This window comes from Diceros bicornis, unplaced genomic scaffold (genome assembly GCF_020826845.1).
Source record: "Diceros bicornis minor isolate mBicDic1 unplaced genomic scaffold, mDicBic1.mat.cur scaffold_533_ctg1, whole genome shotgun sequence".
Lineage (NCBI taxonomy): Eukaryota > Metazoa > Chordata > Mammalia > Perissodactyla > Rhinocerotidae > Diceros > Diceros bicornis.
This window is the reverse complement of record NW_026691401.1, coordinates 50,283-74,561: the sequence shown is the minus strand read 5'-3', so window position 1 is coordinate 74,561 and position 24,279 is coordinate 50,283. Positions and strand designations below refer to the sequence as shown.

General features: G+C 42.4%; 2 long non-coding RNA genes across 8 annotated transcripts in view; one reads left to right on the top strand and one right to left on the bottom strand.

Annotated features, from left to right (window-relative positions):
* Positions 1 to 23,653, top strand: part of LOC131403014 (uncharacterized) — a 47,511-nt gene extending 23,858 nt beyond the window's left edge. For 4 of the 7 annotated variants that reach the window (XR_009219148.1, XR_009219147.1, XR_009219142.1 and 1 more), the window contains exons 2-3: positions 2,918 to 3,111; positions 23,535 to 23,617. This is a non-coding gene — a long non-coding RNA (uncharacterized LOC131403014). Of the gene's footprint in view, positions 1 to 1,011; positions 1,046 to 2,917; positions 3,112 to 23,534 lie in introns of those variants that run through there. The other 3 variants (XR_009219146.1, XR_009219144.1, XR_009219145.1) reach the window with 3 other exon arrangements.
* Positions 4,553 to 14,749, bottom strand: LOC131403015 (uncharacterized). The gene is made up of 3 exons (XR_009219149.1): positions 14,676 to 14,749; positions 14,338 to 14,562; positions 4,553 to 4,887 (listed from the first exon to the last, which is right to left on the bottom strand). It is a non-coding gene; the product is annotated as an uncharacterized LOC131403015 (long non-coding RNA).
* Positions 23,654 to 24,279: the final 626 nt, after the last annotated feature.

Here is a 24,279-nt window from a genome sequence, read left to right as displayed (position 1 = left end):
GCCGGGTAGTCTGGAAAGGTGGCATGCAGTGGTCCGGGGTGGGGAAGCCCTCAGGTCCCCAGGTTGAGAGGGGTGAAAGGCCTGAACTTCTGGTTTGGACATGTCACGTTGGAGGTAGAAACAGGTACTGCATGTGACTCGGGGTTTGGGAGAGGGGACTAGGACATGGAGATAGAGGTTTGGGACTGCTGTGCATTTTGTTGGATGAATGGGCTTTCTTTTTTTTCTATTTTTTAAAAAATTTTATTTATCACTATTTTTTTTATGGGCAAGAGTCACCCTGAGGTAACATCTGTTGCCAATCTTCCTCCCTCTCTTTTTTCTTTTTTCCCTCCCCAAAGCCCCAGTACATAGTTGTATGTTCTAGTTGTAGGTCCTTCTGGTTCTTCTATGTGAGCCACCACCACAGCATGGCTACTGATAGACGAGTGGTGTGGTTGCATGCCCGGGAAGCGAACATGGGCCACTGAAGCGCAGCACGCTGAACTTGAATCACTTGAACCATCAGGGCTGGCTCTGGATGGGGTTTCTGAAAGGGGCTACAGTGAGAGACAAGGACCTAGGACTGAGTCTGGGCCCTCTGATGTGAAGAGGTTGAAGAGAAGACCGTCTTTCTTGGAGCAACTGAGAAGAGCAGCTGATCAGGTGGCAGAAAGCCCAGGGAGTACTGTGTGGGTGGGGTAATGGGTGTCAGACGTGGGGGACGCTCAAGGGAACACTGGCAGCAGGACTGGGCAGTGTAGACTGGCTGGGGCTCGGAAAAGGGCAGGCAAAGCCTGACTGGAGTGAGAGGAGAAGACAGCAATGACAGTTCACATGTTTTCCTGCAAAAAAGAATAAGGGCATGTGGTGGTGGCTGGTGGAGGAAGTGAGACCAAGAGCAGGAATTTTGAACATGCAAGACGTACTCGCTTATGTGCATTGTGGTCAGTGATCTTGCTGTGAACCAGAGGCTGCAGCGGCCCCTCCTGTCCCTGTCCATCCACACTTCCTTCAACACAGGCACCCAGAGGGGCTTCAAGGGAGAGTGTCTGCAACCAATGAGGTAATCGGATATGGGAAGAAGGTAAACATGGAGACATAAAACACTGTCTAAAGGAAGGGCAGTCGTATTTGAAGTAATTTGAAGATTGACAGGAAATTCATAAAGGGAATATGGAGTTCCATGTACAACAGCAGGAGATTGCCTTATGCATAGCTTCCTGACCTCTGGAAGAACAGAATTTGCTGCTGGCAGAGTGCCAAAACATGAAAATGTAAAAGGAATTGAATAGTCTCTCCTAAATCAATTTTGTGAGCCAAATGACCTACAGAGGGATGTGACGTAGTGCAGTTATGTGACACAGAGCGCCCCTGTCTGCTGAATACATTATGCCAATTGATTCTGGAGATAACCAAATACTGCTTTCCATTGGTTTCTGGGAGCCTGATTAAGGCTCCTTAGACAGCCTCCATGGAGGCTGTCTCAGGGAAGCGTGCCTCTTGTTGTGGCTTTGGTGAGCTGATTGTAGAGTCTGTCAGTGGGGTCACCTGGGCCGGGTGTGGAGGAAGGCCTATGCAGGTGCTTCTCATTAGCACCTGGTTTTTGCTGTCTGTACAGCATGATTCTGGACTTTCTTCCTGAGTGTGAATCATTCTCGTGTGTAATGTGTTCTGGTGTCCTTCTCATGAACAGCCAAGTGCCATGGTTAACTTTGGAGAAGATGGTTATGTTGGTCCCTGGGGCAGAGCAGGGATGTTGCTATTTGCACTCAGTCCCAGGAATGTCTTCGACTTGTGGGTCACCTTGGCAAGCGCCTCTGTGCAAGAGTCTTGGGCTTTCCTGTGACAGCACAGTTAGCCCAGCACAGAGGGGCGGCAGACTGGCGGCACAGTGGGTAGGTGACCCGCCAGGGCGAGAACAGGCAGGGCTCCTCCCCAGCCGAGGTGTCACACAGAGACTTGTGTTGCCCGTCCTGAGCTCACACGGCTGGACAGTCCCCTTGTGCACACAGAGACAAGAGCTCCTCACTGCTCCTTAGGGAGCTTGGCAGTTAGTGGCTGTGTTTTTTCTTGAGATTCTTAGGATGACTGAGCACGTTTCCACTTGGTTTCACCATTTCAAGGCATTTCAGATCTTTCCTTGGCTGTGAGGTTGGCAGCAAAAGTGCCCACCAGTGTGGACCCACACTGGGAACATCTGGTCACCTATGGTTGCCACAAGCCAGGAATAGGCAAATGTTTTTTGTAAAGGTCCAGATAGTAAATATTTTCCGTATATGGGCCACATGTGGTCTCTGTCTTATATTCTTTTTTTTTTCCCTCAACCTTTTAAAGTCACAAAAACCATTTTTAGCTCATAGGCTATACAAAAACGGACAGTGGGCCGTGGTTTACTAACCCCTGCCATAAGCCCAGAAGGCAGAGATAAATGTTCGCTTGGCCTTAGGTTCACTAATTTGGTCCACCTAGAGGTGGGAGAGGCATAGACAGTGTCTACTGTTTGGACAGACCATTGCTTTTGTATGTGTGCATTTATATCATCATGAGCATCAGTCTTGGAAAGGACCTTCCATCTGTCTTAGAGACCCTCCCACATTCAGGACACCCAGTCACTGAGTAGTCACTTGCACCATTACATTAGCAGTGTTGTGTTTTAGAAACACCCACCTCATTACTGCAAAAATACCAGTTGTAATGAATTTCAGCAGCTCCTTTCTCCTGGAGCAGTGCTTCTCCACCCTAACTGCACATGAGAGTCCCCTTGGGGGCTTTTGCAAAACAACAGTGCTCAGGTGTCCAAATGGGTAAAGTCAGACCTTGTAAAGTCAGACCTCGTAGCATCTAGGAGATGGGTTTCTTCATTCTGTTGTGCACTGCCTGGATGCCCAGTTCACAGTGATGCCACTGACTATATGTCCCTCCTTGTCCCACCCAGTGTGAAGATGAGTCAACTGGGAATTTAAATGAGGCCTTCAGGGTGTGTGCCCTCTAGGCAGGCATGATGGAGAAGCTGATAGAATCCATGGTACCAGCCTTCCAAGGTAGAAACATCTCCAACAATACTACGTTCATGTTCAACTACTCGACCTTCAACACATCCCACCAGGTCCTGGACCAGCTCTTTACTAGGTGAGTGCCTGCGCTGCCCCAGCACAGTGGTGACTCTGCCCACTGCCAGCTGTGTGTCTTGGGAATGTCACTGCCTCTCTCTGTGTCTCAGTTTGCAGTCAACAGTGCCTGTTTACTTTCATTAAGTATTTCTTGAATGAGTGAATGAATGAATGAATGAATGAATCAATCAATCAAAGTGTGACTCATCACTAGAGGGCCTAAGTAGGCAACTCAGAACCCTTCACATTTTGGTTGGAAAAATTGACATGTAAAAGTAGCCATTCCAGGGCCAGCCCCGGTGGCCTAGTGGTTGAGTTCAGGACGCTCCACTTTGGTGGCCTGGGTTCGGTTCCCGGGCACGAACCTACAACGCTCTGTTAGCGGCCGTGCTGTGCTGGCAGGCCACATACTAAAAAATGGAGGAAGACTGGCACAGATGTTAGCTCAGGGCAGATCTTCCTCAGCAAAATAAGTGAATCATAAATAAGTAACCGTTCCTTTGGGTGCAATTGCTGCATGTTCTCTTCCTGCCTCCCGTTGGATGACACACTGCCACGGGTCATCAACATGGGCCTCCAGAAAGCGCTGCTTTTCCCTCCAGAGCCTCCATCTGTTCTACTGCTACTGAGAAGACCCATCCTTCCTCACAGCCCCATCTGTTTAAGCCATGAAACCAGCCCCCCATCTTGCACCTGTCACATGCATGTCTGCCAACTTGTAGATGGCACCCAGCCAGTGGGATGAGGCAGTCAGGGTCTTGTTTAGAAACACCTGTTTCACCACACTGGGTGTGGTGAAACTCTCCTGAGTTTCTGCTTTACACAGCCAGAGAACTCACCACTCTCCTGAGTTCCTGCTTTACACAGCCAGAGACCTAGGGGCAAGCAGTGGGGGATTATCTGGCTGCCTCTTCTCCCAGGTTAGGGAGACACTGCTGGTGCTGGGTGCTGGCTGAGTTCTGTCTCTAGGTTGGGCTCCATGTCGGTCACCAGTCAAGGCACTGTTCTCCAATCTGGACCCCAGTGTGGTGAAACAGGTGTTTCTAAACAAGACCCTGACTGCCTCAGGAGTTGGAAACAGAAGCAATAACAGTAACAACAGTGAACATCTATCGAGTATCTCTAAGAAGTGACTTACACATTCCTTCACCATCACCATGGTGGAAGATGTTATTATAATTATCTCATGTTAAAGACAAAGGAACTGAAGCTTGGAAATATTCAGAGTCAGCACTGTGTCCCATGATCCCCCTATTCCCCAGTGTAGATGTCCTAGTTCCTCCACCCATCCCGCAGAGACCTGGGTTCAAACCCATGGGCAATTCTTGGCCTGTTCACTTCACTTTTCTGATCCTCAGTTTTCCCATCTAAACAATGGGGATGATCATTGTATCTACCTCACGGAGGCTGCTGTGAGATTTAAATGATATGATCATGCATGAAAGTGCTCAGCAGGGTGCTTGGCCGTGGTCAGTGTTATTATTGGGCTGATATTCGTTGCAAGTGTCCAGAAGAGGAGAAGGAGGTGGGTGCTGGGGGTTGGTGGCCCCATGAGGTTAATGCTTTTCCCACCCCCTGAAACCCATGGAAGGAGATGGTAGGATTCGCTGGCAGGGATATGGGAGAGAGTGGGCCAAGTGTCAGTGACTTTTAGATGAAGGATTTGACACGGGAGCTCAGAGCCACCAGCTTCCAGCTCAGGCAGTGCTTCCAGTCTTCTCAACTTACCTCAAGCCGGTGACCGGCAGGAGCGGAATATGTCTCATAGCTGGCTGCCTCTGTAGAGCTTGGTGACCTAGAATAAAGGGTAAGGAGAGTGGGTGAGATGGAGGTCTCTTGGGGCTGAGGAGGGCCACTGGAGCCGGTGAAAGAACACAGGCCTTGGAGCAAGGGAGACCTGAGTTCAAATCCTGGCTCTGCCCCTAATTCACTGTGCGACCTTAGGCACACCACTCCCCTTTCTGTTATATATAGCAACATTTTTCTTACTATAATATGTGGTTTAATTAATAAATTTAGATTGTTTCATGGACTATATTTCTTCTCCTTCAGAGGAAATATGGAAACATCAAAAAGAGTTAATTCAAACCAAGACAACAGGGTTATTACATAAAACCATAAACTCTTTTCTTTGTTTTTTTTTTTTTTTTTTTTTTTTTTTTTGTGAGGAGATCAGCCCTGAGCTAACATCCGCCAATCCTCCTCCTTTTTTTTGCTGAGGAAGACGGCCCTGGGCTAACATCGGTGCCTATCTTCCTCCACTTTATATGGGACGCCGCCACAGCATGGCCCACCAAGCAGTGCGTCGGTGCGCGCCCGGGATCCGAACCAGCGAACCCCGGGCCGCCGCAGCGGAGCGCGCGCACCTAACCGCTTGCGCCACCGGGCCGGCCCCTCTTTTCTTTGTTTTAATGATTTATGTAAAATAATATGTAAAGGATCTGGGACTATTTTAAGATTTTTTTTTTTAATTTTTTGTTTATTGCAGTAACAGTGGTTTATAACATTGTATAAATTTCAGGTGTACATCATTATACTTCTATTTCTGCATAGATTACATCATGTTCACCACCCAAATACTACTTACAACCCATCACCCCACACATGTGCCGAATTATCCCTTTCACCCTCTTCCCTCCCTGCTTCCCCTCTGGTAACCACCAATCCAATCTCTATCTCTATGTGTTTGTTTGTTGTTGTTATTATCTACTACTTAATGAGGGAGATCATACGGTATTTGACCTTCTGCCTCTGACTTATTTCACTTTGCGTAATACCCTCGGTGTCCATCCATGTTGTCACAAATGGCTGGATTTCATCGTTTCTTATTGCTGAGTAGTATTCCATTGTGTATATATACCACATCTGCTTTATCCATTCGTCCCTTGATGGGCACTTAGGTTGCTTCCAAGTCTTAGCTATTGTGAATAATGCTGCAGTGAACACAGGGGTGCATGTATCTTTATGCATTGATGTCTTCAAGTTCTTTGGATAAATACCCAGCAGTGGAATAGCTGGATCATATGGTAGTTCTATCCTTGCTTTTTTGAGGAATCTCCATTCTGTTTTCCATAGTGGCTGCACCAGTTTGCACTCCCAGCAGCAGTGTATGAGAGTTCCCTTCTCTCCACATCCTCTCCAACACTTGTTGTTTCCTGTCTTGTTAATTATAGCCATTCTGATGGGCGTGAGGTGATAATCTCATTGTAGTTTTGATTTGCATTTCCCTGATGGTTAATGATGTTGAACATCTTTTCGTGTGCCTGTTGGCCATCTGTATATCTTCTTTGGAGAAGTGTCTCTTCAGGTCTTTTGCCCGTTTTTTAATTGGGTTGTTAGTTTTTTTGTTGTTGAGATGCATCAGTTCTTTATCTATTTTGGAGATTAACCCCTTATCAGATGTGTGGTTTGCAAATATCTTCTCCCACTTGTTAGGTTGTCTTTTCGTTTTGTTGATGATTTCCTTTGCTGTGCAGAAGCTTTTTAGTTTGATGTAGTCCCATTTGTTTATTTTTTCTATTGTTTCTCTTGCCCGGTCAGACATGGTGCTTGAAAATATGTTGCTAAGACTGATTTCCGAGAGCGTACTGCCTATGTTTTCTTCTAGAAGTTTCATAGTTTCAGGTCTTACATTCAAGTCTTTAATCCATTTTGAGTTAATTTTTGTGTATGGTGTAAGGTAAGGGTCTACTTTCATTTTTTTGCATGCGGCTGTCCAGTTTTCCCAACACCATTTGTTGAAGAGACTTTCTTTTCTCCATTGTATGTTCTTGGCTCCTTTGTTGAAGATTAGCTGTCCATAGATGTGTGGGTTTATTTCTGGGCTTTCGATTCTATTCCATTGATCTGTGTATCTGTTTTTGTGCCAGTACCATGCTGTTTTGGTTACTATAGCTTTGTAGTATATTTTGAAATCAGGGAGTGTGATACCTCCAGCTTTGTTCTTTTTTCTCAGGATTCCTTTAGCTATTCAGGGTCTTTTGTTGTTCCATATAAATTTTAGGATTCTTTGTTCTATTTCTGTGAAAAATGTTGTTAGAACTTTGATAGGGATTGCATTGAATCTATAGATTGCTTTAGGAAGTAAAGACATCTTAACTATGTTAATTCTTCCAATCCAAGAGCGTGGAATATCTTTCCATTTCTTTGTGTCTTCTTCACTTTCTTTCAACAATGTTTTATAGTTTTCAGTGTACAGATCTTTCACCTCTTTGACTAAGTTTATTCCTAGGTATTTTATTCTTTTTGTTGCAATTGTAAATGGGATTGTATTCTTAATTTCTCTTTCTGCTACTTCATTGTTGGTGTATAGAAATGCAACTGATTTTTGTATGTTGATTAAGATTTTGTTTTTGTTTGGCTTTTCAGATGGTATAGGATAGTAATTGGGAGACGGAATTTTAGGTTTTGGTACATTTGCTAGTTTGACAATTTAGAATCTACTTTAAAGCTAAATAAAAGGCGCCATGGTGTAGTGACTAACTGCGGTTATCCAGGTGCTGGGATGTCAGCCTGCCTTCATTCTAATCTCTAAGTGGCTGTACACAAAGGAATTATCCTCTTCAAAAGTTTACTTTCTTCCTATATTAAATATGGGTAATAGCGTATCTACGTCATGTTAGTTGTGACATTTAAATGGCATAATTAATATAAACACTTAAAAGAATCTCTAGCACAAGATAAATGCTCAATATATGCCAACAATGATTCTGAAATGGAACCTTAGGGGATCTCCTAATTCTGTGCATATCCTTGCTTCAGTGAGAGGATGCTGTTAGCAGGGATATTCTTCTAAACTGTGAAGGAATATTTCACCCGTATAGTGCAATTTAAGGCAGTGCTTCTCAAATTTTGTTGTATCTGCATGACCTGGAGATCTTGTTCAAATGTAGATTCTGATTTTGTAGTTCCGGGTAAAGACTGCGATTCTGCATTTCTAACGTGTTTCCAGATGCTGCTGATGTTGCAGGTCCATAGGCATTTTAAGGCATATTGGGAATGACCCACCCATCCCTTTGTATCTTCCCCAATCTGTCTATCAGAATGATGGAAATTCTGCCATTTCAGATTCATTACTTTTGAACTGTTTCTTCATTTATCCAAATCTGAAATAGAAATACCACTGGTAGATCTGAGAATCACTTCCTACCTCTCTCTCTCGTATCAGCCAAATGGAAAGAAAAAGGAAGTTTTGATGGGGTTGATTTTCAACATGTGCACTTATTTTGAAAGAAAAGTGGTCCCTAGTAGGGGACTATATAATATAGCCAGTTGTCTTTGAATGGCTTCAGAAAGAAAGAGGAAGTTGCATAGAGAAAAAGAAGGTAGAAATTAATTAAATCAAACTATAAAACTTTGTCTGACTTTCTGTTTTCCTCATGCAAGGTCAAGAGGACAGATACTGTATTAACTTCTATTCCTGCCATTACTACAATTTATCAAATCTAACTGGCTTAAAACAACACCCATTTACTGTCTCACATTTCTGTAGGTCAGAAGTCCGAAGAAGCATGACTAGACTCTCTGCTCAGGGTCTCTCCAGCGTTGCACTTTCAGCTGGGGCTTGGAGTCCACCTCCAAACTCACTGATTGTTGGCAGAATTCATTTCTTTCTCATGCTTTCCATGTGGTCCTCTTTACCTTCAAATAAGCAATTGGCTATCAAGTCCTTCCCATACCTTTAATCTCTCATTTGCTTTCTGCTTCTAGTGAGGGAAAAATCTCTACTTTTAAGGGCCCATGAAATTTGATTAGGTCCACTGGATAATCCATAATCTCTCTATTTTATGATCAGCTGATTAGTAATTTTAATTACATCTCTAAAGTCTCTTGCCATGTCACATAACATACTTATGGGATTCATGGGAGTAACACCGGTGGACAAAGTTCACAGGACTACCACAGGTTCTGTATTTTTTTTTGAGAGAAAGCATGGACGAACTAGAATGAATGCACTGATTTATGTTCTAATCTTAGTTTAACTGCATGCTGATCCATTCGTATGAGACATATAAGTACTCCAAGTTTTTCCTTCACACATTTGAAAAAAGATTTTGTTTGAAAAAAACACCAAAAACTTGGCTTGATTTATTAATGCTGTACAAAATCAAATTTGTAGAGAAACTTTATATTATTTCACATTCCTCCTAATGCCTATTGCAGAATTTTACAAACATCATTCACTAAATAAATTATTGAATTGCTGCTACATCTGAAGGCCATAAAAGGTCAACAACATAGTAGATAACATTTGTTTGGAACTTTATATCAGTCTTATAATTAAAAATTTAGATGAGATCTACTCTTTCCAGTAACTGTCTTTTGCAAGTGACAAGGGCATTTCTTGGAGGCATTAAATATTTTTAGTTGTTTGTAACAATTAGTCAACACTGTGATGAACTAGCGCTCTTGAGAAAGATAACTCAGTAACAAAACGTCAAGTTGGAAGACAACTGTTAACAGACTTACAGTCCACTCACGTATTATTCACTTTACTTAGGTCAGCTCACTGTGATACAATATCTGTGACCCGAGGAAGAACAGAGGAGTTTAGACAAAAACCAAGTATTTTCTAAAATAAAAAATAAAATTTCACTATAGTTTTGATTATAATACACAGAAGATAATGGCAACATAAACTGTGTTTTTTTTTTTTTTTGTTTTGTTTGTGAGGAGACCAGCCCTGTGCTAACATCTGCCAATCCTCCTCTTTTTCTGCTGAGGAAGACTGACCCTGGGCTAACATCTGTGCTCATCTTCCTCCACTTTATATGGGACACCGCCACAGCATGGCTTGCCAAGCAGTGTCGGTGTGCGCCCAAAATCTGAACCTGCGAACCCCGGGCCGCTGCAGCGGAGCACGCGCACTTAACCTCTTGTGCCACTGGGCCAGCCCCTTTTTTTTTTTGTGAGAAAGACCAGCCCTGAGCTAACATCTGATGCCAATCCTTCTTTTTGCTGAGGAAGATTGGCCCTGGGCTAACATCTGTGCCCGTCTTCCTCTACTTTATATGTGACGCTGCCACAGCCTGGCTTGACAAGCGGTGCGTTGGTGCGCGCCCGGGATGGGAACCTGCGAACCCTGGGCCGCTGAAGTGGAGTGCGCCCACGTAACCGCTGCACCACTGGGCCGGCCCCCATAAACCATGTTTTTTAAAGAAAAAAGTTATGCTGAACCCAACAACAGGGCATAATTTCCTTTTTTATTTAGTTCTAGTCTTCCTATAATTCCATGCACATTTTTCAGTTAGAATCACAATATACATAGAATCATATATTTACTTGTCTTCACCAAGTGTTACTTGGCAAACACTTTTCCATTTTTCTACATGACCCTATTCTGATAGTTGGCTGAGTAAGAGTCTATCAATTTCATAAACATGAATTCCTTAACTATTCTTCTATTGTTGGACAGTGAGATGACTATGTTTTTAGTAATACAAATAAGGCTGAATTTTTTGACATGGTCATTTCTTTTTTAAAATGATAATTTGTAGAAATTAGATTATTTTGTAATGGGATTAAACATTTAGAAAGAAATTGGACAACTATTTTGAGAAAGATCCCTGAGAATTTTTTTCAGAGGATTTATTGGATACATATCCTTTGTGGATGTATGTGGAAAGTTTTGTCTGAAAAGATAAGGCCACCCACAGCAAAGGTTTGTTTTAGTGCTCCATCTGTTTGGTATGTACTGTGTAGATTAGAAAAAAGTTCTGACCACAGTGAGACAGAATGTTTAGTAATACTTCTATCATAGTCTTCAATTTCTCCCTGAGTTATGCCTAACATATTCTGTCTCTCCTTATGCCTAACAAGATTGTGAACTTTGCAGACACCTTCCGGAAATGGAATCTACTTCTTAAAAGTTAATGAAGATTAATAAACACATCGCATTCATGTGCTCCTTACATACCAGATAGCGGTTGGGATGTAGCAAGTGTGGAGAGGCACAGGGCATGTGGACGAACTAGGCTTGCTGTCTAATTCTCTGTGATGAAAGCACGCGTCCCTGAATGGGGGTGTTTGCTTGTGTGCGTGAAAGACAGTTTCAAATACTGTTATACAAAAGTTTTATCTGCATAAAAATCTGTATTCACGATGTAAGGTTGGCATAACTGATTTAATGATGTACTCTTTACTTTAATTCCACTTTATAAGTTGACTTAATTTTTCATTTGTTTCATAATTTAACAACAGAGAGTAATTAATTTGAAAGGTAGAATGTGATATTTCGTTCAACTCAAAAATGACCCAAACCTATATTTTCATCAGTGCACTGAAGTTGTTTTTTATTATGTTTTTCTTTTCTAAACTAATTGTACTGGTTTTCTGTATTATTGCATTAGGAATTAATTATGTGTCATCTTGGAATAGTCTGTTGTTATTTTTAGTATTATTAATATTGTTAACTCATAATTTATGTTTCAGTACTCTTAATGAAAAACTAGAGCATATAAAAATTAAGCCCATGTCTGCTAGCAATTAAAGATCTACTTAACATTTTTGAGACTCCAGAAAATAGTTTTAATAGATGTTCACTAAGCTTCCTTCTAGTTTTAAAATCGTGACATCTGTAAATGCCTTTGACTTATTTTTCAACATGACTGTAAATTTCTTGGTGGCAGAGACTGTAAATTAAATGCCAGTGCCCAGCAAAGTGTCTTATATACAGTAAGTGCCCAAGAAGTGATAGTTGATATAGTCAGGGAATTAACAAATTGTTAGAGCAGAGCTTTTATGTAGACGTTATCAACTTTGTCACTTTTCATTCTGCTTTGGTTTCAAACCACTTTCTCTTCTATTGGCAAATGATTTTTAGACCAATGATTTCCTGATTGCTTGTCAATAATTTGGTCAGGCTTAGAGAAGAAAGTCGATGAGCTTTTTTCCCACTCTACCTCATTTTAAATATTCCATTTTCATATAAACATACAATATGAATGTCAGGTTTTTGTTCAGATAGTTCAGCCAGAACACATTTTCTTCAGGCAGTTTAGAAATTCCCTGTGCTCCTGAGAAAATTTGATACCAGAGTTGACTCTTTCTCTCTGTTACACGTTGGTGTACCCTTCTACCCTTCTATAAACATCTTCTATCTCACTGGCTTTTATTGTAGTTTCTACATTTGTAGAAGCTTGGGAAATGGGCATGTTTTATCAAAGCTCAGTGCTTGATTGCTGTTCTTTAACTTGTGTTTCCTAATGTGGATCATTTTTCAGGGATTAGTCTAATCTCATAGAAATATGAGGATAGAAGTCTTAAGTGCCATAAAATATATATAGATGTTTCTTCCTTGAGACAATTTTGAACTAAATTTAAGCCCTATTTTAATACCTAAATATTAATATATTAATATTTCACTGACAATGTGCTGTCTCGTTTCTCCTCTCACCTGAGCACTTGCTTTATCTCTTCACCGTCTCCACCGTCTCCTCCCCTTCATCTTGATCCCAATCGTGGGCATGTCATATAAGACCAAAGTATGGTCTCTTGATCTCCTGTTTTACTTCCTGTGAGAGATAATCTTCTCTCATGCTTTCAGACTTTCATTTATAGAAATAATTTCTGAATGTGCTGCTACTAATAATTAACCTTAAGTCTTACTTTCACTTGTGATGATAGGAAATCTTTAATGCAGGATCTTTGTCACCTCAGATTCATAATATCAAAAATGAAATTATCATTTTCCTTCACAAATGGAATTCTTCTTACATAATTTTGGTAAATGCTGTAGCTAATCTTTTTAGACTTTATGCTTTCCTTTTATTTAAATGTATTCAGTTCTCTGATGCCTGGTAAATAACTGGGAAGTGTGTTTGTTAATGATATCTCTTAAGATGTGAGATGGCAGTGAAGAAAGTTCAAGGCTATCACATATATAAAAAATCCCAAGTATTTTAAAAGGATTATAACTAGGCTTAATTTCCTCACTTCAGGTCACACTTTACTGTAGGTTTCTCACTCTTTCACGGTACGTATATTCTTTGCTTGCCTGTATCCGACATCGGTATACACACACACACATCACTGAGTAAATATATCCAAGGATTACTTTTGAAAAAGCTTTTTAGGTATTTTATGATTGAAAAACTTTGTAAACCACAGAGCCACAGCCCTGACACATAGTAAACCCTCCATGATATATATAGATTGATCAGTTGTTTATGAATTTAATTTAGCTCTTTAGATTACATGAACGTGCAATTAGAAATCTAACATTGGTTATCAAAATATCTGAATTTTATATCAGGTTTTATTAGTATGCTTTAGAACCTAGATTTTATTTCTTGAAAGGACAGTCTAGAACTTCTCTACACCTGAGAAGATTTTCTTTCTTTTGGACAGAATAATGTGTTATGTAACATGTTAAAACAGTTGTTTTCTAGTTTATTTTCCAATATAAAATGGAAATCTGAATATGACATCATAAAAATATAGACCTCGAGGAGTGAATGTAGTAGATAGATTTCATCACCAGCATATAGGACGTAATCATATATATCTACAGTATCTTGTCACTGACAAATGTGTTTTAGGGACCTCCTAACAATAAAATAATTCTATTAAATTTATTTTTTATAAATATCTCATTGATCTTTTATTCAACAAATATTCTTTGCCTACTCTGTGTCAAGTTGTGTGCTAGACTGAGCACAGAGAGATACAGAGGCCCCCCCCCCTTCAAGATGCTGTCAGTCTAATAGAATGAAATAAATATGAACATAAATCATTACATGTAGGAGCTAAAGGAACTATGACCTAGATGTAATAGTAAAACAAACAGTGGATTGGTCTGGGGGAGGGAGTTACATATTACATAATAGTCTTATACCAATTTTATAATTTCTTAATTAAACTATAATATAGAGGGAAATCTGCCATTTCAAAGAGGAATGTTTTTCATTTCATTTCAGATTGAGCATATTAGGTAATACATAAACTGTGAGGGAGAAGTTTCCAAAAATTACTTAAAGATATTTTGGGTTTAAATAGCCAATGCCTGACATCAAGTTTAATTGAATATTAGACAAGTGGAGTGCTATTGCTTTGTATGTGCAGGATAAAGGCCATTTCGGTACTTCAAAGTGTACCAAATAATTATTGAGTATTTAGTATGTTCAAGCAGTGGTAAGTAGTACACATAATTAATTTAAATCTCATGATAACTTTGTAATGTGCTGACTGTTATTATACCAGCTTTAAATCAAAGGCATTTGAAGGTTAGAGAAGTTAAACAACATACTTGCAGTCATTCAACTGTTGAATTTCCTTCCAGGAGACAAAGCTCATTCTTTGTTTTTCCATACTGAAATTTACTCGTTGTGCGGTAGTGCTTTATTCAGTAACACATGGACAGACACTGCTATCCACAACAAATTTTAATGTTACGCATCTCCGTGAGTGTGATTAAAGGGATCTTCTTCATTTAAATCAAATATATTTAGAGAATAGGGGTACCATCTTCCATCTTAGGGAAAAAAATGGAAATAATTTCTCTGTGTTATGATTTTGGAAAGTCTTAATATTTTTTATGTCTTCAGAATTCACAACATATAGTGAGGGGTAAAAAGTTGGACTTACTTCCCTTTCCAATTGTGAATGAATTTGTTTTTCTCCATTATCTCTGGTAAGTGAGGTAGATGGTGATTCAGGATAGAAACACGATCTCTTCTCCTGCACAGTGAAAAAATACGGTCTCCATTTCAGACTGACCATGTTGCAGAGAAGATCCACCCAGCATGAGACTAGAGAGAAGAGAAATCCTGAATCAACTGTGGCTGAGTGATCTTAGGTTCCAGCTTACACTCAAGCATTTTGTACTTAAGTTGATTTATCTTAAGGATTAATGTTAAGTAACATAAGAATTCCTGCAGACTCTGATTATGATTTCATTAGAGTAAAATTTCTACAATTGGTGGTTCTAATACCAAAATAAAATGTACATGTGCCATGGGGCCGGCCCCGTGGCATAGCAGTTAAGTGCCCGCGCCCCGCTGCTGGCGGCCCAGGTTCAGATCCCGGGCGCGCACCGACGCACCACTTGTCAGGCCATGCTGAGGCGGCGTCCCACATAAAGTGGAGGAAGATGGGCACGGATGTTAGCTCAGAGCCGTTCTTCCTCAGCAAAAAGAGGAGGATTGACATGGATGTTAGCTCAGGGCTGATCTTCCTCACAAAAAAAAATAATAAATAAATAAAATAAAATAAAATGTACATTTGCCATATACAGTCAGTTTACCTTAAGAAATGTCTTGACAAGATTTTCTCCAACCAACTTGACGAGATGAACCTAAGGTCTGGCCCTGTATCAATGCCTCGTTAGACCTCAGTATACAGTCCAGAACAGCAGTGGGATTGAGGATGGAAACGGTGGCTCTGAGAGGCAAGTTAGATCTGTCTCTTGGTTGAAGTTTTTCCCAGCCTGTGTAGCTGCTCTGCTACTAATTAAGACTTTGATTTGGGGCACATCCCATAGTCTCCCTGACCTTCTGCTTCCTCACTACCTAATGGGAGGTATAACATTTGGGCCACTTCACTCTTTCAGCCGTTTATTCCATATATTTATATTGAATACCAACTAGACACAGGGTCTGTACTTCTTACCACATAATGTGATCTCTCCAGATAAAAAGGGGTTGGGGAGAAGAGTTTCATGCTTTATGTTTGGGATTTTTGAACACGACTATGGATAATATGATTTCAGTAACAGCCAGATGTGGTCAGTGCCTCCAAATTATTATTCTGCTTCTCTGTGCATTTCCTAAAACTCAGAGAATGTTTCCAGGCACATCAGCCTTGATATGGAGATCAACACTGATGCTCCACTCAGGAGACCTTTATAACACCCAGGTCTGGGACACCTTACTGTCACTTGGCTTCCATATCCAGAACGGCCCCCACAACAATTCCACCCCATTCATTTATCATCCCAGTCCTTGAACGGGTGTCAGGTCACTACTGTGATGATCTGACCAAAATTCCAGGCACAGTTTGAGCTTTCTCTACATACAGCACCCCTTACCCAGTGCTGTCACCCTTGCCCATCACCCTCTGGACATTGTTAGGGACAGCTCTGGGTATAGAAGAATGTCAGTCATGTCTTAGAAATCAGTGATCTTCAAGGATGTGGCTGTGGACTTCACCAGGAAAAGTGGGCCCTGCTGGACACATCCCAGAGAAAGGCTGTACAGAGATGTGATGCTGAAGAACATCAGTCGCCTGGTCTGTGTGTGTGTTAGTCAGGGTTCTCCAGAGAAATGGAACCAATAGGTTGTGTATAGATGTATATAAGAAGAGATATAGTATAGGAATTGGCTTACATGGTTATTAAGACTGAGAAGTCACACAATCTGCCATCTGCAAGCTGGAGAACCAGGAAACTGAGTCACATGATTCATTTTATTTTATTTTTTCCAGGTCTATTGAGAGTGTAAGGTGTAGAATCTAATGATTGAGAGTGTGAGGTGTAGAATCTAATGATTTGATACATGTATGTATTCCAAAATGTTTACCTCAATAGGATTAGTTAACACATCTTCCACGTCATGTAATTGCTATTTTGTTGTTGTTATGGTGAGAACATTCAAGCTCTACCCTCATAGTGTACTGAAGTGCCTGACGTTAATTGCCAAGACTTCCGTTGGAACTGTTTCCACATCCCATAAATGTATTGCCAGCTATATGACACACCTACTTGTAAAACAACTAGATAAGAAACCAGGCCACCCTACCCTTGAAGTTACCCTATTAGAAAGCCCTTAGTAACCTAGATATCTGACTGCTTGAGTTACCCTGCTTTTCCTTTCCCATGGCTTAATTTTGGCTGCTATGTTTTAAATTTGCCAATAAATGGTGAACCCATGATAACCTAACACCCCAACCTTCAGACCCAAGAGAGGCAGAGCCCCAGGTCCCTGCTCCTCCCTCTCTCCTTTCCTGAGACTTGGCTGTGTCACCCTCGGGAGTGCTGTGTACCCTCCAGAACCTGTGAGTAATAAATCTTGGTCTTCGAGGTTCCCTGATGGTTTTTGGCTTATGTGCATGTTGCAATCGTAATAGGAACCACAAGGGCCAGACTAGCCACAACATCGACTCTGGTCAGGGAAATGTCTGTGAGGGCTCCCACACGTAGTAAGGTCTCAGTCAAGTTATTCAGGCATTCCTAGCTGATAGCATCACTATGAATAGGCTGAGACCACCACAACACATAGCTCACATTCAAGTATAAAATACAGTGTTGATAATGCTAGTCACCATGCTGTGTATTAGATCCCCAGAACTTATTCTTCTTACAACTGAAAGTTTGTACCCTTTGACCAACATCTCCCCATTTCCCTTACCCCTCGGGCCCTGGCAACCACCATTCTGCTCTCTGTTTCTATGAGCTCAGTGTTTTTAGATTAGTATTTGACTTTCTGTATCTGACTTATTTCACTTAACATAATGTCCTTAGGGTTCATCCATTTTGTCACAAATTGCAGGATTTCCTTCTTTTTTATGGCTGAATAATTTTCCATTATATATATATGCACACACACATATACACACGCACGTGTATGATCACATTTTCTTTATCAGTTCATCCATCTATGGATACTTTGGTTGTTTCCATGTTTTGGGCGTTGTGAGTAATGAGCAAGGAACATGGAAGTGTAGATAACTCTTCAAGATAATGCTTTTGTCTCCTCCGTATATGTATAGCCAGAAGTGCAACATCTGGATCATATGGGAGTTCCACTTTAATTTTTTGAGGAACCTGCACACTGTTTTCCGTAGTGGCTGCGCCAGTTTACATTCTCATCAACAGTGCACCAGAGTTCCCTTTTCTCCACATCCTTATTAGCATTTGTTATCTCTTATTTATTTTGATAATAGCCATTCTAACTGTTGTGAGATAATATCTCAGTGTGATTTTGGTTTGCATTTCCCTGATGATTAGTGATGTTGACCAACTTTTCGTGTACTTGTTGGCCATTTGTATGTCTTTTTTGGAAAAACTTGTCTATTAAGGTCCTCTGCCCATTTTTTTAATTGGATGTTTTGTTTGTTTTTGCTGTTGAGTTACATGAGTTCCTTCTTATTTTGCATATTAATCCCATATCAAATATGTGTTTTGCAAATATTTTCTCCCTTTCTGTGGGTTCCCTTTTCGTATTGTTGATTATTTCTTTTGCTGTGCAGAAAGAAGCTTGTTAGATTGATGTAGTCCCACTTGTTGATTTTTGCTTTTGTTGATTGTGCTTTTGGTGTCATATCCAAAAAAATTGTTGCCAAACAGATATCAAGGGTCTTTTCCCCTGTGTTTTCTTATAGTAGTTTTATGGTTTCAAGTCTTAATGTTAAATCCATAAACCATTTTGAGTTAATTTTTGTTGATGGAGTAAGGTAGGGGTCCAATTTCATTCCTTTGCAAGTGAATATGTACTTTCCCCAACACCATTTGTTGACTAGACTATCCTTTCCCCATTGAGTATTCTTGGCTCCCTTGTCAAATATTAGTGTATATGCATGGGTTTATTTCTGGGCACTTGATTCTGTTCCATTGGTGTATGTGTCTGGATTTATGCCAGTACCATACTGTTTTTATTATTACAGTTTGTGTAATAATTTGATTCAGGAAGTACAGTGCCTCCGGCTTTGTTCCTCTTTCTCAATATTGCTTTGGCTATTTGGGCTCTCGTGTGGTCTATAAAAATCTTATGTTTTTTTTCTATTTATGTAAAAAATGCCATTAGAGATGGCTTTGGATAGTACAGACATTTTAACAATATTAATTCTTCTGATCCATGATCACAGGATATCTTTCCATTTATTTATGTCTTCTTCAATTCTTCCATCAGTGTTTTATAGTTTTCAGTATACAGATCTTTTATTACTTTGGTTAAATTTATTCCTAAGTCATTTATTGTTTTTGTTGCTATTGTAAATGGGGATTTTTAAGAATTTATTTTTCAAATAGTTTATTATTAGTGTATAGAAATACAACTAAGATTTCTATGTTTATTTTGTATCCTGTACCTTTACTAAATTTGTTTATTAGTTCTAACAGTTTTTTGGTGGCGTCTTTAGGATTTTCTACATAGAAGATTGTGTCATCTGCAAACAGAGACAATTTTACTTCTACTTTCTGATTTAGATGTCTTATTTCTCTTCCTTGCCTCATTGCTCTGGCTAGGACTTCCAGTAGTAAGTTGAACAGAAGTGGTGAAAGTGGGCACTCTTGTCTTTTTCCTGATCTTTGAGGATAAGCTTTCAACCATTCTCTGTTGAGTATGATGGTAGCTGTGGGCTTGTCCTATATGCCCTTTATTATGTTGACGTTTATTTCATCTATACCCAAATCGTTAAGAGTTTTTATCAGGAAAGAATGTTGAGTTTTGTCAAATGGTTTTTCTACATATGGAGAGGATCATTCAATTTGTATCTTTATTCTATTAATGTTGCGTATTATGTTTATTGATATGCGTAAGTTGAACCATCTTTGTATCTTAGGGATATTATCCCTACTTGATCGTGATGTATAATCCTTTTAATGTGCTGCTGAATTTGGTTTGCTAATATGAGAATTTAGCATCTGTATTGATCAGGAATATTGACCTGTAGTTTTCTTTTCTTGCAGTGTCCTTATCTTGCTTTGGTATTAGCATCATGTTGGCCTGGTAAAATGAGTTTGGGAATGTTTCCTCCTCTTTAATTGTTTGGAAGGGTTTGAGAAGAATTGGCATTGATTCTTCTTTAAATGTTTGGTAGAATTCACCCTGAAGTCATCTGGTCTTGGGCTTTTCTTTGTTGGGAGGTTTTTTTTGATGACTGTTTCAATCTCCTTACTCCTTAATGGTCTCTTCAGATTTTTTTATTTCTTCATGATTAAGTCTTAGTAGATTGTGTGTTTCTAGGAATTTATATATTTCCTCTAGGTTGTCCACTTTGTTGGACTATAATCGTTTGTAATAGTCTCTTATGATCCTTTATATTTCTGTTTTTGAAACTCTCTGTGAATTTTTCAGTCAATCCTCGTGTACTTCAGCTCCAGAATTTCTGTTGAGTTCTTTTTTTATGATTTCTCTGTTTTGAACTTCTTATTTTGTTCCTGTATTCTCTTTCCATTTTACTTGGTTGTCTGTGTTCTCTTCTAGCTCACTGAGCTTTGTTCAGACTGTTATTTTCAATTTTTTTTGTTGGCAGTCAATAGATCTGCATTTCCTTTGGGTCAGATACTGGTGCTTTATTTTGTTCCTTGGTACTGTCATGTTTCCTTGATTATTCTTGATGCTTGTGGCATTTTGTTGGTGACTGTGCATTTGAAGAAGTAGGCACCTCTTTCTGTCTTTACATACGGGCTGCAGCATGTATGAAGGGAAAGCCCTTCACCAATCAGTTTATGTAGAGATTCTGGATGGGCATTCTGGTGGTGGGTATGAACAGGATTGCTGCTAGAGTCCTTGAGCAGGCTTCTTTGGTACCTAGGTCAGCAGGTGGGCAGGCCATGCACCTGGGTTCCCAGGGGCCAGTCTGGTACCTGGGTTCACAAAAGCAGGTCTGGAACCTGGGTCCACTGGAGCAGGTGTGGCACCTAAGTCCGTAGTGGTTGGTCTGGGGCCTGGGTCTATTTGGGTGGACCTGGGTGTTGAGTTAGCAAGAACTGACTAGGCACCAGGGACCACTGGGGTGCGTCTGGTGACTGGGTTTGCGAAGGCAGCCTGGCTTCTGGGTCCAGGAGCCAACCTGGTGCTAGTGTGAAACTTGAGCCTGAGTTCACAGGAGCTCACCTGGTGCTGGGGTGTGCCTGACACCTGGGTTCACAGGGATGGTCCTGGACCTGAGTTTGTGGTGCGTGGCATGGTGCCGGTGTCCATTGCGGACAGGCCTGGATCCTAGGTTCATGGAGGCAGACCTGATGGGTGGGAATGTAATATTGGGTCTGAAGCCTGGACCCAAGCGGGCAGCCATGGATCCTGGGTTCCTAAGGTCAGCTTTGTGCAGAGACGGGCCTGGAGCCAGAGTACATGTGGAGAGTCATAGAGCCTGGATGTATGAGGCCAGCCTGATGTTGGGTTCTACTGGGGCAGGCCGGGACCTTGTGTCCACTGGAGTAGGCCAGGAGCCTTGTTCTACTGGAACCTGGGGCTGCAGGGGCCATATTTCACTGGGTGGGGTGCCAGAGCATAAGACTGCAGGAGCAAGTCTGGAGCCTGGGTCCACAGGTGCCAGTCTAGAGCCTGGGGCTGCAGGTGCTAGCCTGGAGACTGGGTCTACAGAGCCGGGCCAGGCACTGGGCCAGACCAGAGCCTGGGAATGCAAAGTCTATCTTGGTGCTGGGTTGAACATAGGGGCTGGGTCTACAGGTGCCTGGGGCTGTGGGGGCAGGCTTGGCTCTGGGGTTCACTGGGGGGGGGGGGCAGGTACTGGGGTCTGGTGAAGTTGGGTGCTCACTTCATTCTCCTCTCCCAACAGGGAGAGTATGTTCCCTAGGCTGGAGTGCTCAGGCTTCGGGGGGGAGTGGGCAGGGTAATGTAAAACTGTTCTTTCTACTCTCTTGAATGAGTCTTTCCTTGTTTCTGTGGTCCGCCAAGGTGCTTTAATCACTCACCTGGAATCTTTGGCTCTTGTGAAGATATTTTCATGAGTGGATCATTATTCGAATTGAAGTTTCCACAACGGGATAAGTGGTGGAAGAGCTTATTCCACCATTTTGCTGACATCAGGCTAGGAATTGAGCCTTCAGTTAAAACTAATGCCGAGAAATAAGGGAAAAAATAGAAACCTGCAATATAGACAGGGAAGGAAAGGCCATTGAGTACAAAAAGAAAAGGGTATAGTGCCGTGTGATGGATTGTAAGATAGGTGATAGAAGTATTTCAAGAAGAGAGGGACGAACTGTGTCAAATGCAACAAATACTATAAATTTTGGGATAACTCTTAAGGTGAGGGAAATATACTAAAAATGAAATATTGTGATCATTGTAGAATTCTGTAGAATTATAAAAATCATTGAATTATACACTTATAGGTGAATCTTAGGATATATAAGATATACTTCAATGTATTGCATAGCTATGAAAGTGTGGTTTCCTTTCAGAGTCAGGAGGCAGGACAAAGAGGCCGAGACGTCACTCCGGCCTCCAGGGCCTCACACGTTGCCATTTGTGGATGCGTCGTGAGGCTCCTCCTCAGAACCAGGGCTGCTCAAGGAAGAGCTCACTTCCTAACGCGCGGAAGAATACTTGCCACAGTGGCTTGAAATGGGCCTCTCGAGGTGACATTTCAGTGACATTTTCCCCTTCCTGAAGACGCATGTAATTTTCTACATTCCAACCGGGGATAGAACTGTACCTGGTGAAGAAAACACATCTTTGAAGGCGCTAACCTCGAAAGCTCCCTAGATGTCAGTGACCGAGGGAGGAGGGGGTTCTTCTCACCTCCGTCTTGCCTTTGAGAGAGGAGCGGCATGTTTCCACTTTTGTGAACTTCCGGGAACCCCGCTGCCACCCCGATCCCTGGTTTGGCTGGGAAGGTGGGAGGTGGCGAAGCAAACATCCCGTCACCAGAGAATCCCGTCGAAGGCCGCGCTTGGAAAATGAGTCTGCAAAGAAACAGTTCACGCCACGCGTGGAGCCCTTGACCATGGTGTCGCGAACGTGCTCAGAGCCCAGAGGTGGGCAGGGGTGGACGGGGACGAGCGACTCCTTCTCCACTTGGGCCCTCCTGACCCCCTGCAGCTCTAGGGGAACCCCCCCAAAGGGCCCCCGCTCAGTGCGGCTCCTGTGCCATGCCACGGTGCACCCCACTTCCGTGGGCACCTCTTATTAAATGTGTGCCCAGATGGTCCCTCAGGATGGGGCCCCGCCTGTTGTCCCCACCTAGAAGTCCAGCCCCGGGAGGCAGGCTGCGGTCCTGCGCTGGACTGAATCTCCACTGTCTGGAACGGGGACTGCGGCTTTGGCGGCTCACAGGTCAGATTTACAGGAGGAAGGGAAGGGCCTGGCTGCCCGCAGTGCCAGCTCCTGGTGCTCTGTCACCCCACACTCACACAGCAGTGCCCTCCCCTCCTCCGTGCCGTGCTTCCTGCTGTCGCCTCCCTCAGGCTGCAGGGGCCTCTCTTCCCACCTGCCTCCAACCTTCAAGTCCTCCCTGTCCTCCAAGGCCTCGTCCAGATGCCACTCCCTCTGGACAAGCCGCCCCCTGCCGCCCCCCCCCGCCCCCACGCCACCGCCACCCCGCCCTCCCCGCCTAATTACCCCATCACGTGCCCCCTCCTCACTGACTGTTTCCAGGAGGCCCACCACCACCACACACACCCTTTATCGAGTAGTGTAGCTTTAGAGGCAGTCCCGAAGATGGTAGTACCGTACCTTCCTCTCACTATGTTCTGCTTCAATACTGGGGAGGCGTGTTGAGTCTGCCGCTGGGATCTTCACTAGGATTGTCTTGACTCTGTAGATCCTGTTGGGAAGAGCTGACATCTGCTGAACAATACCGAGTCAACCTATGAAGAAACATGGAGGAAGTCTGCACTGCTGTTGGTCTTCTGTGATTTCTTCTGTCAGCGTGTTGTAGACCTCCTCACATCGATCTTGTGCGTAAGTGTTTAGATTTACACCTGTGTGTGTCATTTTTGATGCTGATATCAATGATGTGTTTGTAACTTTAAATTCGAGGTGTTCACCGTTAGTATAGAAGAGAGTTGAGAATCATTTTCAAGCCCATTCATTAGCACGGTGATTAAGTCTTCCACAACCTGTGATGAGGCTCTGTTCTGCCTCGGGCTGTCTCTTCAGGCCTGGGATCCCTGGTCAGGAAGGTAGAGCCAGATCCAGTCCCCTGGGTGTTCACGGCACTCTTGATCCTACCGTCCCCCGGGGAGTGGAGGGTTTTGTGGGCTGTAAGCAGCGAAGAACCGCCACCGCCCCACTCTCCCCAGTTTGTTGCTGCGTCCCGGCTGTCCCCATCCGCGAGAACGCTTGGTGCCGCTGTTCGCAAACCAGTCGGCTAAACGACTTTTCACATCTGATCCCGTGATCGTCTGTTTTCTTTGCACTCCAGACGAAACCTAAAATCTGCAGATTTAGTTTCACATACACAATACTGCTACCACCTTGTATGGGCAGAACTTTCCGTGGACTCTACCCCCCCTTCTGCTCTGGGGAGACTTTGGCCAGGAGGGCCAATGGCCCTGGGAGGCCAC